The sequence below is a fragment of the Phaseolus vulgaris genome, chromosome 9 (genome assembly GCF_051622355.1).
Source record: "Phaseolus vulgaris cultivar YP4 chromosome 9, ASM5162235v1, whole genome shotgun sequence".
Lineage (NCBI taxonomy): Eukaryota > Viridiplantae > Streptophyta > Magnoliopsida > Fabales > Fabaceae > Phaseolus > Phaseolus vulgaris.
This window is the reverse complement of record NC_143506.1, coordinates 38,123,502-38,136,874: the sequence shown is the minus strand read 5'-3', so window position 1 is coordinate 38,136,874 and position 13,373 is coordinate 38,123,502.

The following is a 13,373-nucleotide window of genomic DNA, read 5'->3' as shown; positions in this document are numbered from 1 at the left end:
CAAAAACGTCTTCAAATCTTTTTTTTGAAGAAATCCATGAGTTTATCTTTAACCACATCCTTGTCCTCACACCACTAGCCATGAATAGGCATACCATTGAAGTTGTTCCTTACCTTTCTCCACGCAACAACAGAATGGAAATACTTAGTGTATAAATCCCCTTGTTGTAGCCACTTTTGACGAGCTTTCTGAAAATATAAAGCTTCTTGCTTGAACAAATGTTTACTATGTTCGACCAATAAACTCCTCCTCTCCCCCCTACCAGCCTCGTCAAGAGTGCCTTCATCATCTCGATCATCCAAAAACTGAATCTTCTTTTTTAATTCTTTCCCAAAGTTAATAACATTCCCGAAAACATCACGATTCCAAACTTTTAAATCTTGTTTCAACATCTTCAATTTTTCCTTTAAAACAAACAACCCTCTCCCACGCACTTCATAATTGATCAACTTGTTTCGTACAAAACCTCTGAAATTGCCATCTTTCTGCCACACATCTAAGCTTCTAAGAACATACATCTTTAATTACCAAAGCACAATAATCTGACACCGATCTACTAGAGACATATTGTTTACTATTTGGCCAAATATCCAATCATTCCTTGGAAACCAACACCCTATCTCACTACAAGAAAAATTGGAATTACATACCGATTATTACATATAGTATAAATCTGTATGTGAAGTCAATGTTACATACAGATATTTACATACAGATTCTAATCCGTATGTAAGATATTTAAAATTTAATTCAAAAAACAAAAATTATTACATACGAATATCCGAATGTAATTTATTTCAAATTTAATTAAAAAAAAGTGTTACATACGGATATAATCAGTATGTAATGAATTAAAAATTTAATTAAAAAAGAACTGCTACATACGGATTTAAGGTTTAGGGTTTAACTTCGTATGTAACTTATTTCAAATTTAATTAAAAATAAAAAAAAAGTGTTACATACAGATATAATCCATATGTAATGTATTAAAAATTTAATTAAAAAACTGTTACATACGGATTAAATTTGTATGTAACTTATTTCAAATTTAATTAAAAAATAACTAAAAATGTTAGATACGGATAAAATCTCTATGTAACTTATTTCAAAATTTATTTAAAAAATAATTAAAAATATTATTAATATTATTAATATTTATAATATTTGAAATATTTATAATGTTTATAATATTGATATTAATAATAATAATGATAATATGTATAATAAAAATCATAAGATAACAAAAGAATTTATCTGGTATAGTGGTTAAAGCTTCTTTGATGACTCAAGAGAATTAACTTCGAATTCTGCGTGCTATAGTTTCCAACATTAATAATAATTATGATAATTGTGATTAATAATAATAAAAAGAAATATAAATAATAATGGGAAATAAATCCATCACACCAATCATGTCATCAAAAAGTTTTGTCTTTTTTGTTCGCAACAATACTTTAGAATTCAAAAGGATGTTCTTGGACTTGCTCAATCAAGAGAACCAGTTTGATAGCTGGAAAGAAAAACTTGTTCGCATGTGACGTTGTTTCACTTACAACAAGAATTTGACAATTGAAAACGACATTTGTTGGCTTATTTAAGTGTGGTTTAAACGTTAAAAACGTGTTAAAAGTTTGAATTCTAGCTTGAACAAATAACTAAAATGAGACACATTTTACTAGTCAAAATTTAAAGAAAACAAACTACTAATGAATATTTAAAATTATTCTTGAGTGGAGTTGGAGTTTAACGAATTATTGAGAGGATTCTTCTTCTACCTTCGGTCGGTCGGATTGTATTTCAGTTACCTTCCTTGCAAGCTCCTAGCTCTTCCTTACTCGTCTCACTTCTCAGTCTTCTCGTAGTTCAGGTTCGAAGGGTACCTGCAAAATACACTCTGACGCTCAAGTCAGTAAAGGTATTCGATGCTCCGTTGTCAGAAGACCGTACATGATGATGTACTTGGATCTTGGAATGTATGATATTTATATTATTCTAATGGGTCATTTTTACTGGGTCAGATTAAGGAGGTGGACCATGTTTATAAATACACTACCTAGCTCTTAATCTCTGATAACCTGATTAATCCTGCTTGAACGTAATTGGATTTGTGTTATCGGTCGACCCATTGATGTGGACCGTGATCTCGATCGATTCAATAATAAGGACCGGGGCATAACATCAGTCATATGACCCTACCGATAAAAAATGAAACATATTATAATCTTTAAATGTCTTACAAGCATATGAGTAATTTTGCATATGCTAAACCTAAAAATACCGGTCTTTTAAAATTTTTTGATGCAGATATTATTATGTGATGTTTTTTTTTTATAAAAGGATGTTATTTCAATTAAAAAAGTTATTTCAATGAATAGATTGGTAAACATTTAAAAAAGTATATAAAACTTTAAAAAGTATATAAAAAGTATGTTTATAAAATATGCTGAAAATTTAGTAGTAAACAACCGCGTGCACAAAAAGGGTCAAGACCATCGTCGTCGTCTTTATCTTTGCCGGTTAAAATATGTGAAGAAAGAATTGACTAGTCCTTTAAACTAAATTTTACCACGAGAGAGAAAAAAAAAACTGTGAAATGTTTTTTTTTTATTTGAAAATTGTGATATTATGGTACAAAGTTAATAGGATCGGTAGAAAGTTAATATATAATTGTCCTTTCAGACACTTTTACTGTCAATGGGTAAAATGTCCTTTAAGATAAGAATTTTCAAATAGAACCTCGGATAGCTAATACGACAAGAAACTGAATTTTACCACGAGAGAGAAAATAACTGTGAAATTTTTATTTTTATTTGAAAAAGGTGAAAATTACCTAAAAAGAATATAAGAAACGTGCATGAATGGGGACGGGTCATATTGCTGATAATAATTCAAATTTGGTACTCATCAGCTTTTGGTCAATGATTGTACTACAACCCTGTCCTTTCTAACATGTGACTTAAATTTCAACCTAATGAGAACTTATCTTAAAATTTAACTTTTAATTCGATTTGTTTTCACTCAAATAATTTTTTATTTATTTAAAAGTCATATAAACAAGTGACAGTATTTTAAATTTATAATAAAGTTATGTTTAAAACAAATATACTTCTTAACTTCTAAATAAAAATATTAAAATTATGTTAGTTACCATAATAAGAGGTGGATAAAATTAGATACATTTAATTCTGATGAAAAGAAGATAGTTTATTTAATTAGAAAGATCATTGATGTTTTATGTTATTGTTTTGGGTATTACAATACTTTTTACCGTCGTATTATTTTTGTAAGTAACAGAGTTGACGCGAGTCTTTGGATTGGTAGAGCAAATCTGCGAAAGCTAGAAAGGAGTCGAAGAAAGAAGTCCTGTTTAGCAAGAGAGAATCAAGAAGCCAAAGATAGTGAAACCCTAATGTAGCACTGAAAAGAACAGAGATAGGGAAAGGCAGCGGCGATAAACAATAGAGGAAGAAAAGGAAAGAATATCAATTCTATTATTATTCAATGTATCTCAAAACAGTACAAGAGAGAATATATGGTGCTGGAAAGTAAAAACAGAAAGCCTTAAAACAAAAAAAGCCCAAAGATACAGGGACCCAATAAAAACAGAACATATATACTTTATCAACCCCCCCCCCCCCCCTCAAGCTAGGAGTATAAGTTCTTTATTTCCAGCTTGGATTGAAGCACGTTGAAGATGGAAGGAGGTAGAGGCTTGGTGAAGATATCTGTTGTTTGCACGGAGGAAGGGATGGGGAGTAGTTTGATCAATCCAGCATTTAGTTTTTCCCTAAAAAGATGGTAGTCGATTTCTATATGTTTGGTTCGTTCGTGGAATACTTGATTGGAAGCAATTTGTATTGTTGACTGATTATCACAGTAAAGTGTGGCTGGTTGAATGAAAGGAATGTGGAGATCATGGAGTAGATAGGATAACCATTGTATCTCGCAAGTGGTGGTTGCGAGAGCTCTATACTCAGCTTCAGATGAACTTCTGGATATAGTATGTTGCTTTTTCGATTTCCAGGAAATGAGAGAGTCACTAAGATAAATAGAGAAACAAGTAACTGATTTTGTTGTCTCAGTACAAGCTGCCCAATCTGAATCACTGTATGCCTTGAGCTGGGTTGTGCTTGCTGCTGAAAGAAAAATACCATTACTAGGTGCATTCTTGAGGTATCTAAGAATACGAAAAACAGCCTAATGATGAACTGTGGTGGGTGCAGAAACAAATTGACTGAGCTTGTTCACGCTGAAGGCAATGTCTGGTCTTGTGTTTGTCAAATATAAGGCATCCTAGCAGTCTTCGGTAAGAGGATGATTCTGCAACATCTAGAGGAACACCTTGAGTGCTAGATGGAGGTGAAGAATGAACCATAGGTGTTGGAACATGAGCACATCCAAACATTCTTGTTTCATGAAGAAGGTCCATGGTATATTTGAGTTGTGAAAGGTGGATTCCAGTGCTGTTTTTGGCAACTTCCAGACCAAGGAAGAAAGTGAGATCGCCTATATTTTTTATTTTAAAATGTTGATGCAACAGATTGGTGATGTGGGTGATTTCCTCAGTATTATTCCCGGTGAGAACGATGTCATCAACATACACAAGAAGAGCAGTTATGTGAGTATCAGTAGTTTTTAAAAATAATGAGTGATCAGCAGCAGATAGAATATAATCATTATTAAGTTAAAAGTTGGATAATTTGGCGTACCATTGTCTACTAGCCTGACGGAGACCATAGAGGGAGCGTTGCAGTTTGCAGACAAAATTTGAATTAGGAACAACAACTCCAGGTGGTGGCTTCATGTAGACCTCTTCAAGCAAATCTCCATGAAGAAAAGCGTTGTTAACGTCTAGTTGTTTGAGATTCCAGTTATGAGATGCAGCTAGCACAAGTAAGAGGCGCAGGGTGGTCAACTTTGCAACAGGGGCAAACGTGTCAAGGAAGTCGAGTCCTTCAAGTTGTGTGTAACCCTTGGCAACGAGGCGTGCTTTGTAACGATCAATCGTGCCATCAGATTTGTGTTTGTGTTTGTAAATCCATCGACATCCAATGACTTTCTTTCCCAATGGCAGAGGCACAAGAATCCATGTATGATTAGTCGAGAGAGCTTCTAGTTCGTCCGCCATAGCCTTTTTCCAGCAGTCATGTTTGGAAGCATCCTCATAGTTTTTGGGTTCAATAGAAGAAGAAAAAGAAGCAATAAGACTTTTAAAATTAGAAGATAAAGCAGAATATGATACAAAATTTTTAATGGGATACTTAGAACTTACACTATGTGTAGATGGCAAATCTGTATGAAAATACTGAAGGTAAGCTGGAGGTCCTTTGGCCCTAGTTGATCTCCTTAGTGGAGTAGTATTCATATTTCCAGTGGGTATAATGAGTTCAGTACTAGTATTGCAATTGTCAGAAGAAAAAAAATCATAATTTGAATTATAAGACTGTGGAATAGGCATAGACAATGTTGGGACTGTCATTTTTATCATCTTTCAAATTATATGGAAAGAGATTTTCATAAAAGACAATATTTCGTGAGATCTCAATTTTATGATTTCTAAGATTAAGAAAAAGGTAACCTTTAGTATGAGGTTGAAAACCTAAAAAAATACCAGATACAGATCTGTCATCAAGTTTCTTTCTGTGAAAAGTAATAGTGCTAGAGTAACAAAGACAACCAAAAACACGCAAAGAAGAAATATCATAAAGAGAGTCAAGTAACTTTTCATAAGGAGTCATGTTTTGCAATAAAGGGGTTGGAATACAATTAATGAGCAAAACAACAAATTGCCAAAAAATTGGGGGTGGGGGGGGGGGGGGGGGGTAAATTGGCTTGAAAAAGCAAAACACGTGTAACATTAAGAATACGCTGGTGTTTACGTTCGGCAATACCGTTTTGTTCTGGTGTTTCAACACAAGTTTTTTTTATGAATGATGCCTTTAAAAGAAAACAAATTAGTCATGGCAAACTCAACACCATTATTAGAACGTGTAGTTTTGACAATGGTGTGAAAATGGTTTTCAACATAAGATAAAAACTATGTGAGTTCTAACTTCAGATTTCGTGCACATAGGGATTACCCAAGTATAACTTGAAAAATCGTCCACAATAGTTAAAAAATATCGAAAACCATGCATAGAAATAATAGAACAAGGGCCCCAAATATCCATATGCAAAAGATCAAAGATATGAGAAGTATTGGAATGACTTAAAGAGAAAGAGAGTTTTCTTTGCTTTGCTCTATGACAAGTATCACACAGATAAGGTTTTTGAACAAAAATACAGGGGTATATAGATCTCAAAACATGTAGTCTTTCATTAGAAAGATGTCCCAATCTATTGTGCCACACGTTAACATCATTAGAAACACAATGGATAGAAGGAATGTATCTGTTTGTGACATTTCTTTGAAAGATAGAAGAATGAAAAATATACAAGCCATTTTTGGCCTCAACTATACCAATCTTCTCTTTCGTTAAATTGTCCTGTATCACACAATCCTTAGATGAGAAACTCAAATGACAGTTCAAATTTAAAGCAAGTTTAGATGCAGAAACAAGATTGAAGGTAAACTCAGGCACATATAGAACATCAGTAAGGTAAAATTTATTACTAAAAGCCACAGTTCCAGAACAACTAGTATAAAACCGATGACCATTTGACAAACTAATAAGGACATGTTTTATGATTTTATATGATGTAAAGTCAGATAAACAAGTGCAAACATGATCAATTGCTCCTGAATCTAGTATCCAAGAACCTTTAACAGTAGTATAGAGATTAGAGAAGATAACATTACCCATTGAAGAATCCTTTTGATCTTTATTGACAGGGAAGGAGCCCACTTGATTCAATTGTACAGGGGGCTAGTTCGCAACACTATTGATGGAATTTTGCTTGATTAGTGCTGATAAAACTTGATATTGTTGGGCTGTGAATACAGAGGGCATGTCCCCATTTACCTGTTCTTGTTGACAAATTTCAGAAGAGTACAAATCTTCCTATTGCCACTAAACCTAAATTTTTTATTTTCTGATTGGGGAACCCCACCCTTTTAAAACAAATATTCTCAGTGTGACCAAATTTTCCACTGAAAGAGCAAGTAGGAGCAGAATTACGACTGACACTAGTATGGTTAATATTTGGAATCAGAAAGTTACTTGCTAATTGGCGTTCTTGTCGAGCCACTAAAGAAAAATTTTAGAAATAGGTGGTACCGGTTCCATAAGGAGTACATGCGATCGAATGTTGTTGAATTGATCATTAAGCCCACATAGAAATTGCATAGCTTGGTCCTCACGTTTTCTTCTACTGATATCAGAAGCTACAGAGCAAGTACAGTTAATTTGACAAACACATATAGGGTTATGTCGGAAGTTATCAAGCTCATCCCAAATAATTCTGAGTTTTGTAAAATAGTTAGTTACAGATAAGTCGTTATGACTCAAAGAAGATGCTTCAGATTGCAAATCAGAAATCCTAGAGAGATTACCTTGCGAATATCTAGTTTTCAAGTCGTTCCAAATATCGACAGCTACATCCATCCAAATAATGCTTTGTCTAATTGGGAGAGGTACCGAATGTATTAACCATGAAAGAACCATGTTGTTGCATCTGATCCAAGCTGAATGTGTAGAGTCGTTCGTTGGTGGACAAGGGTGAGTACCCAAAACGAATTTCACCTTATTCTTTGCACTCAGCGCTGTTATGATGGATCTGCTCCAGGAATGGTAATTCGTCGAGTCAAGCACTGGCGAGACCAATGAAGCTGTTGGATTCTCACCAGGATGGAGATAAAGGTAACTACTTGTGGAGGGTTCCAACGTAGGTGTATTTGTTCTCGTTGTTCGCTCTTCTGCCATTTCGCTACAAGAAAAACAAGAAACAGATCGTAAGCACATAAAAGATTCATAAAGATAGAGAAGATGAAAGAGGAATAAAGTGCGCAACAAAGCTCTTCTGATACCATAACAGAGTTGACGCGAGTCTTTGGGATTGGTAGAGCAAACCTGCGGAAGTTAGAAAGGATTCGAAGAAAGAAGCCTTGTTTAGCAAGAGAGAATCAAGAAGACAGAGATAGTGAAACCCTAATGTAGCACTGAAAAGAATAGAGATAGGGAAAGACAGCGGCGAAAAACAATAGAGGAAGAAAAGGAAAGAATATCAATTATATTATTATTCAATGTATCTCAAAACAGTACAAGAGAGAATATATGGTGCTGGAAAGTAAAAACAGAAAGCCTTAAAACAGAAAAAAGTCCAAAGATACAGGGGCCCAATAAAAACAGAACATATATACTTTATTATTAAGAGGCAAGTGTTTGACTTTTTTAGAAATGATGATGTTTTTTGCATTATGTTATGTGTATATATGGTTGAACAGTACAAGAAAATCATCAAATAGAAATCAATTTTTAGAAACCAAAATAATTAGTTGCAATAGTAACTAAATTAAAGACAATTTTAGAAACTAAAACAAAAATTGGTTTCCAAATTAGTTTCGATTATTGTTAAATAGTTTCTAAATTGGTATCTAATTAGCAACCAAGGTTTTAACTACCAATTATTTAGTTTCTAAATTTAGTCTCTAAAACCATGGTTGCTAATTAAATACCAATTTAGAAACTATTTAACAATAATAGAAACTAATTTGGAAACCAATTTTAGTTTTAGTTTACAAAATGGTCTCTAATTTAGTTACTATTGCAACTAATTATTTTGGTCTCTAACAATTGATTTCTATTTCATGATTTTCTTGTGGTGAAAACATGATTTACATGTTTTAAATAATTTATTTATTTTAATTGATAAAAATCTTAATATTATGATTTCAACGTAGAAGTAATAAAAACAATTTAAAGCTGTATTTGAAAATATAATTCTCTTTTAGAAGTAATAACTTTTAAGTATGACTTACTCGTTTACTTATAATCTTTTTTTTATCAAAATCAATTTTAAACTAAAAAGTGTATCATTGTGCTTCGGCCAAACTTTTCCTCCTCATGCCATGTAAACAAAATTTGAGGGAGGGAACTAACAGGAGAAAATATTTAGAAGGAAAAATATTAAAAAAATTATTGGATACCCAGAACAAAAGAATTACAGATAATCAAATGAGGTAAATATAACTTTTAATTCAAAACTTTAAAATAATAAATTTATATACCTTTTATATCTTAATCATTTTTTTTTTAATTTTATTTAATATAAATTTTTATTTATTTTCTTTTAAGTATTAACTCACATATTAATTTAATAAATAAATGTATATCTAATTCAATTTTACAAAATAGGTTTGTAAAATAAAATTTATATCTTAATTATATATTATAATTTAAGTATATGTATAATAAATGTAGGATTTTTAACTTTTTTGTACCGTATCTATCTTTAAGAAGTTTTTTTAGTTTTATAACTTTTTTTTATAGATAATACCACATTTTAGATTCGAATATGATATTTAAAAAAAAATTGTAATTTTTTTATTAACAATATATAAATAAATTAAAAATGATTAAATCTTAAAAAATATACAGAGTTAAAAATAAAATATAAATACAATAATATATTCTATGTGTATATTAGAAAATGATTAACGTACCCCTAAAAGTTGGAAGAATATTGAACAAATACAGAATAAGTAATATCACATAGGGTTATTATAATTTTGGATTTATTTCTATAAATTTTATTATATATTTTTTTAAGAGTACTTACCAAATAAAAAAAAAATGGACAGATTTGCATGGACCCATGAATATACTCATCATAATAGGATTAAAAACTATTACATAGTGGACTTTTAAGCCTAACTAAACCCATAAAACCGGCTCTTAGGGTTGAGGTTTGCACCCACTTATATACAATGAAATGTCCTAATATCTAGTCGATGTGGGATCTCCAACACACCCCTCTCACGCCGAGACTGCCAACTCGTGCGTGAGACTATATATTATGGGTGGCCCGATAGCGGGTGGCACGATAGGCCCAATAAACACTCGCTAGGATAGGCTTTAAATGACTCTGATACCATATTACAAAATAGAATAGAGATGAACAAAAGAGAACAAAGATGAACAAAAGAGTAAACTGAAGACAAAGGATATGAGAATGAATATCTCTTCTTTCTTGTTATTCAAATAAAAACAAATGGTCTTAATATATACAGGTTTGGGATCACAAAAATAAAAAGTAGTCTTAAAAAATAAAGTATTCCAAAATGTGTATTCATAGCATAAGTTGAACTTAAAAGAAAAACCTTATTCTTGCATTATTATCTAGTATTTCACCTGGGGATATTTGTCTTTGTACCGTCCCGTCCCCGGGCGTTGACCAAAGTCAAAGTTAACGATTAAGTCAAAGTCAACATATAGTGGGACCACTCGAGGAGTCTAAGGAAGGAAGTCAACAAACTGACCGCTTGGGGCGTCGCTAAGACAAGGCGTCGCCAAGATGAGGCGTCGCCAAGAGAAGGCGTCGCCAAAGTAAGACATCGCAAAGATAAGGCGTCGTCAAGAGAAGGCGTCGCCAAAGTAAGGCATCGCCAGGAGAGGGTATCGCCAGGTTGAAGCATCATCGGGTTAAGATGTAGCCCAGAACAGTAATAAAAAGAAGAGAAAGGTGGCTTCAAGGCCATAGTTCTAGTACCAGTAGAGAGTAACCTGACTCATGAAGTACCCATGCCACCGCTGGTAGACCCTGGGGCCGATACGACCAATGAGAGGGCCACGCCCAGGGAAGAACCACATGCATGATACGAGAGAAGGGTAGATACACTTCCAGGGCGAATGACTAGAGGCTGCGGCGCACGAGTTGGCACCCTGAAAGTCATCCCACACGCTAGATGCACTTCAAAGGAAGAGGACTCGCATAATGGAATAACCCTAAGTTGGGTTACGACGCTGTGAGGCTCTCTGTGTAGAATAAATGATCAAGTCGGAAGAACACGTGGCAAATAAGCACTGAAAACATCAAGGCTTTCCTAAAAGTTTGCTAAGGTACGTGTTAATTCAATTAAGTTTCGAACGTTTCAAGGGATATTTTTATACGCTTTCAATGCGCTTTAACGCACTTTAAATGCAGGGGTGTATAAAAAGGGGCCTTGGGATGTTTGAAAAAGGGGGATCCGAGTTTTTTGACCTAATTCTCGCAGTTTTACACACACGTAAACCCTAGTTGTTTCGCTGCGCACCCCCTGTAGCACAAACAATTAGGGCAACACAGTATTAGCCACTCAGTACTATTGGACCACCTTCAGAGCACCCGGTCACGGTGTTCCGATACGGAGGTGTGTCACCTTTGATGTTTCTCGCTAGTTGACTTGATCGTCAGAGTGCAAACGGCCGCGAGGGCGCCCCTTTGTTCACTTCCTTTCAGGTACTCACAGACGGAGCAAAACGAAGGTGCCCTAGCTCGCGAGGACAAGCCACGCATAAAGACGATCCTGGTCAACCGGCGGGAACATTATTTGTCTTTATTTTTTAAAATATAGAAAATAAAATAAAAAACATAACATAAGATAAAATGTTTGAAACTATTTAATAATACAAATAAGTGTATTTCAATTTAAATATGTTCAGTAACATTTTAGATTTACGTTAATATAACTATACTGTGAAAATTCTTATTTAAAATGCTTATGTGATGGAAGAGAGTTGGATCACGCTACTTGGAGTGTGGTTTTCCTCCAAGATAAGCGTTGATGACTGCCACTTGAGAGCTCTCAATCACTCAAGATGAGACCTAATGTTAAGAGGAAACAAGGCTCACTAACACCTCACACAAATTGTGCAAGAGTAACTTTTCTATTCAAATTCAACATGTAAAATACAAGGAGAAAGACACTCTATTTATAGGAGATGGTGCTTTGGAAAACAAGAAGCAAGGGTAGGATGGTAATTGTGTGAGGGGGTTGCCTTTAGGGTTTGACTAAGTCAAAACCACACCTTAGGCCACTTCTTCTAGAAACTATGTCAAAAACAAGCTAAAATGATTACTACACCCCCCTAGTATATGCTAAAGACACCTATTCTTAAGAAGACGAGAATGAAGAACATTTGATGTTCTGGTCTTTGCCCATTTCTCCTCTGGTGAGGTCTGCTAGATCCTTGGTGGGGTCTTCATTTGAAAGTTGAGATGATTTCTCATAGTGTGAATGATAATTTGCATCATTGGTCATCTCCTTGTTGGCTTGATTTGTATCATTAATGTCTGGCTAAAATGTGATTCTGCTTTGGTTTGTGTTGCGTTTACGGCTAGGACTAATGTTCCTTGGATGCTTCGTAATTGATGAAATACTTGTCTTAATTACTGTGGGAAAATCAGGTTTAAGATTACTCATATTTTTCGTGAAGGTAATGTGTATGTTGATAAGTTGGCTAATTTAGGATTTATTCATAGAGAATCTTTTCATTGGTATAATAGGTTTCCATGTCTATTCTTAGAATTCTTTATGAATAGATATAGTCTATCTATGTATCGGTTTTGTTAACCTACAAGTTTTGATCTAGTCCTCCCATATTTTTGTATTTTTTTTAATAATATTTTTTTTTCATGTGATAACAAATGATTGTTGTTATTTGAGGTGTCAACATAACTGAAATGTCAAGTTGTATAGTGATGTCTAACATGAAAATTTTTATTTAAAAAAGAAGAAATATTTTTTTTTAGTTTTATAATTTTTTATAGATAATACCAACTTTTAGATTCGAACATGATATTTAAAAGTAAAAATGTACTAAGTTAAAAATAAAGTATTGATACAGTTATGTGTATATTAGAAAATGATTGATCCCGAATGATCACATATTATTGGGTGAAAAAGGATGTGAGGGACTGTTTATACAGACTAAAAGTTGGAAGAATATTGAACAAAAACAGAATAAGTGATATCACATAGGGTTATTATAATTTTGGATTTTTTTATAAATTTTATTATATATTTTTTTAAGAGTACTAAAAAGACTACCAAATAAAAAAAATGGACAGATTTGCATGATGGACCCATGAACACGCTCATCAAAATATATGATCTTGTTGTATTTGTTTTCTTCAAATTCCCATATTTGGATAATAATAAATATGGTGGAATAATTTTAAAAAGGTAGGAAAAATTGGATTGAAAACAATGTTAAATGGTGTCTAGGAAAGATTAAAGAGGTAAGATTTTTTACGGATAGGTGACATAATAATTTAACTATGACGAAAATATACCTAAAACTATAAAAAAAAAACTCAAAAGTGTGCATTGCTTATGTCTCCTAGGCTGGTTTTTGGATAATAATAAATGGGAATGAGATATAAAATGGAGAAGAGAGTGATTTGTGTGGAAAAAATCTCAAGTAGCTCTGATGTTGGATATAATACACGTAAAG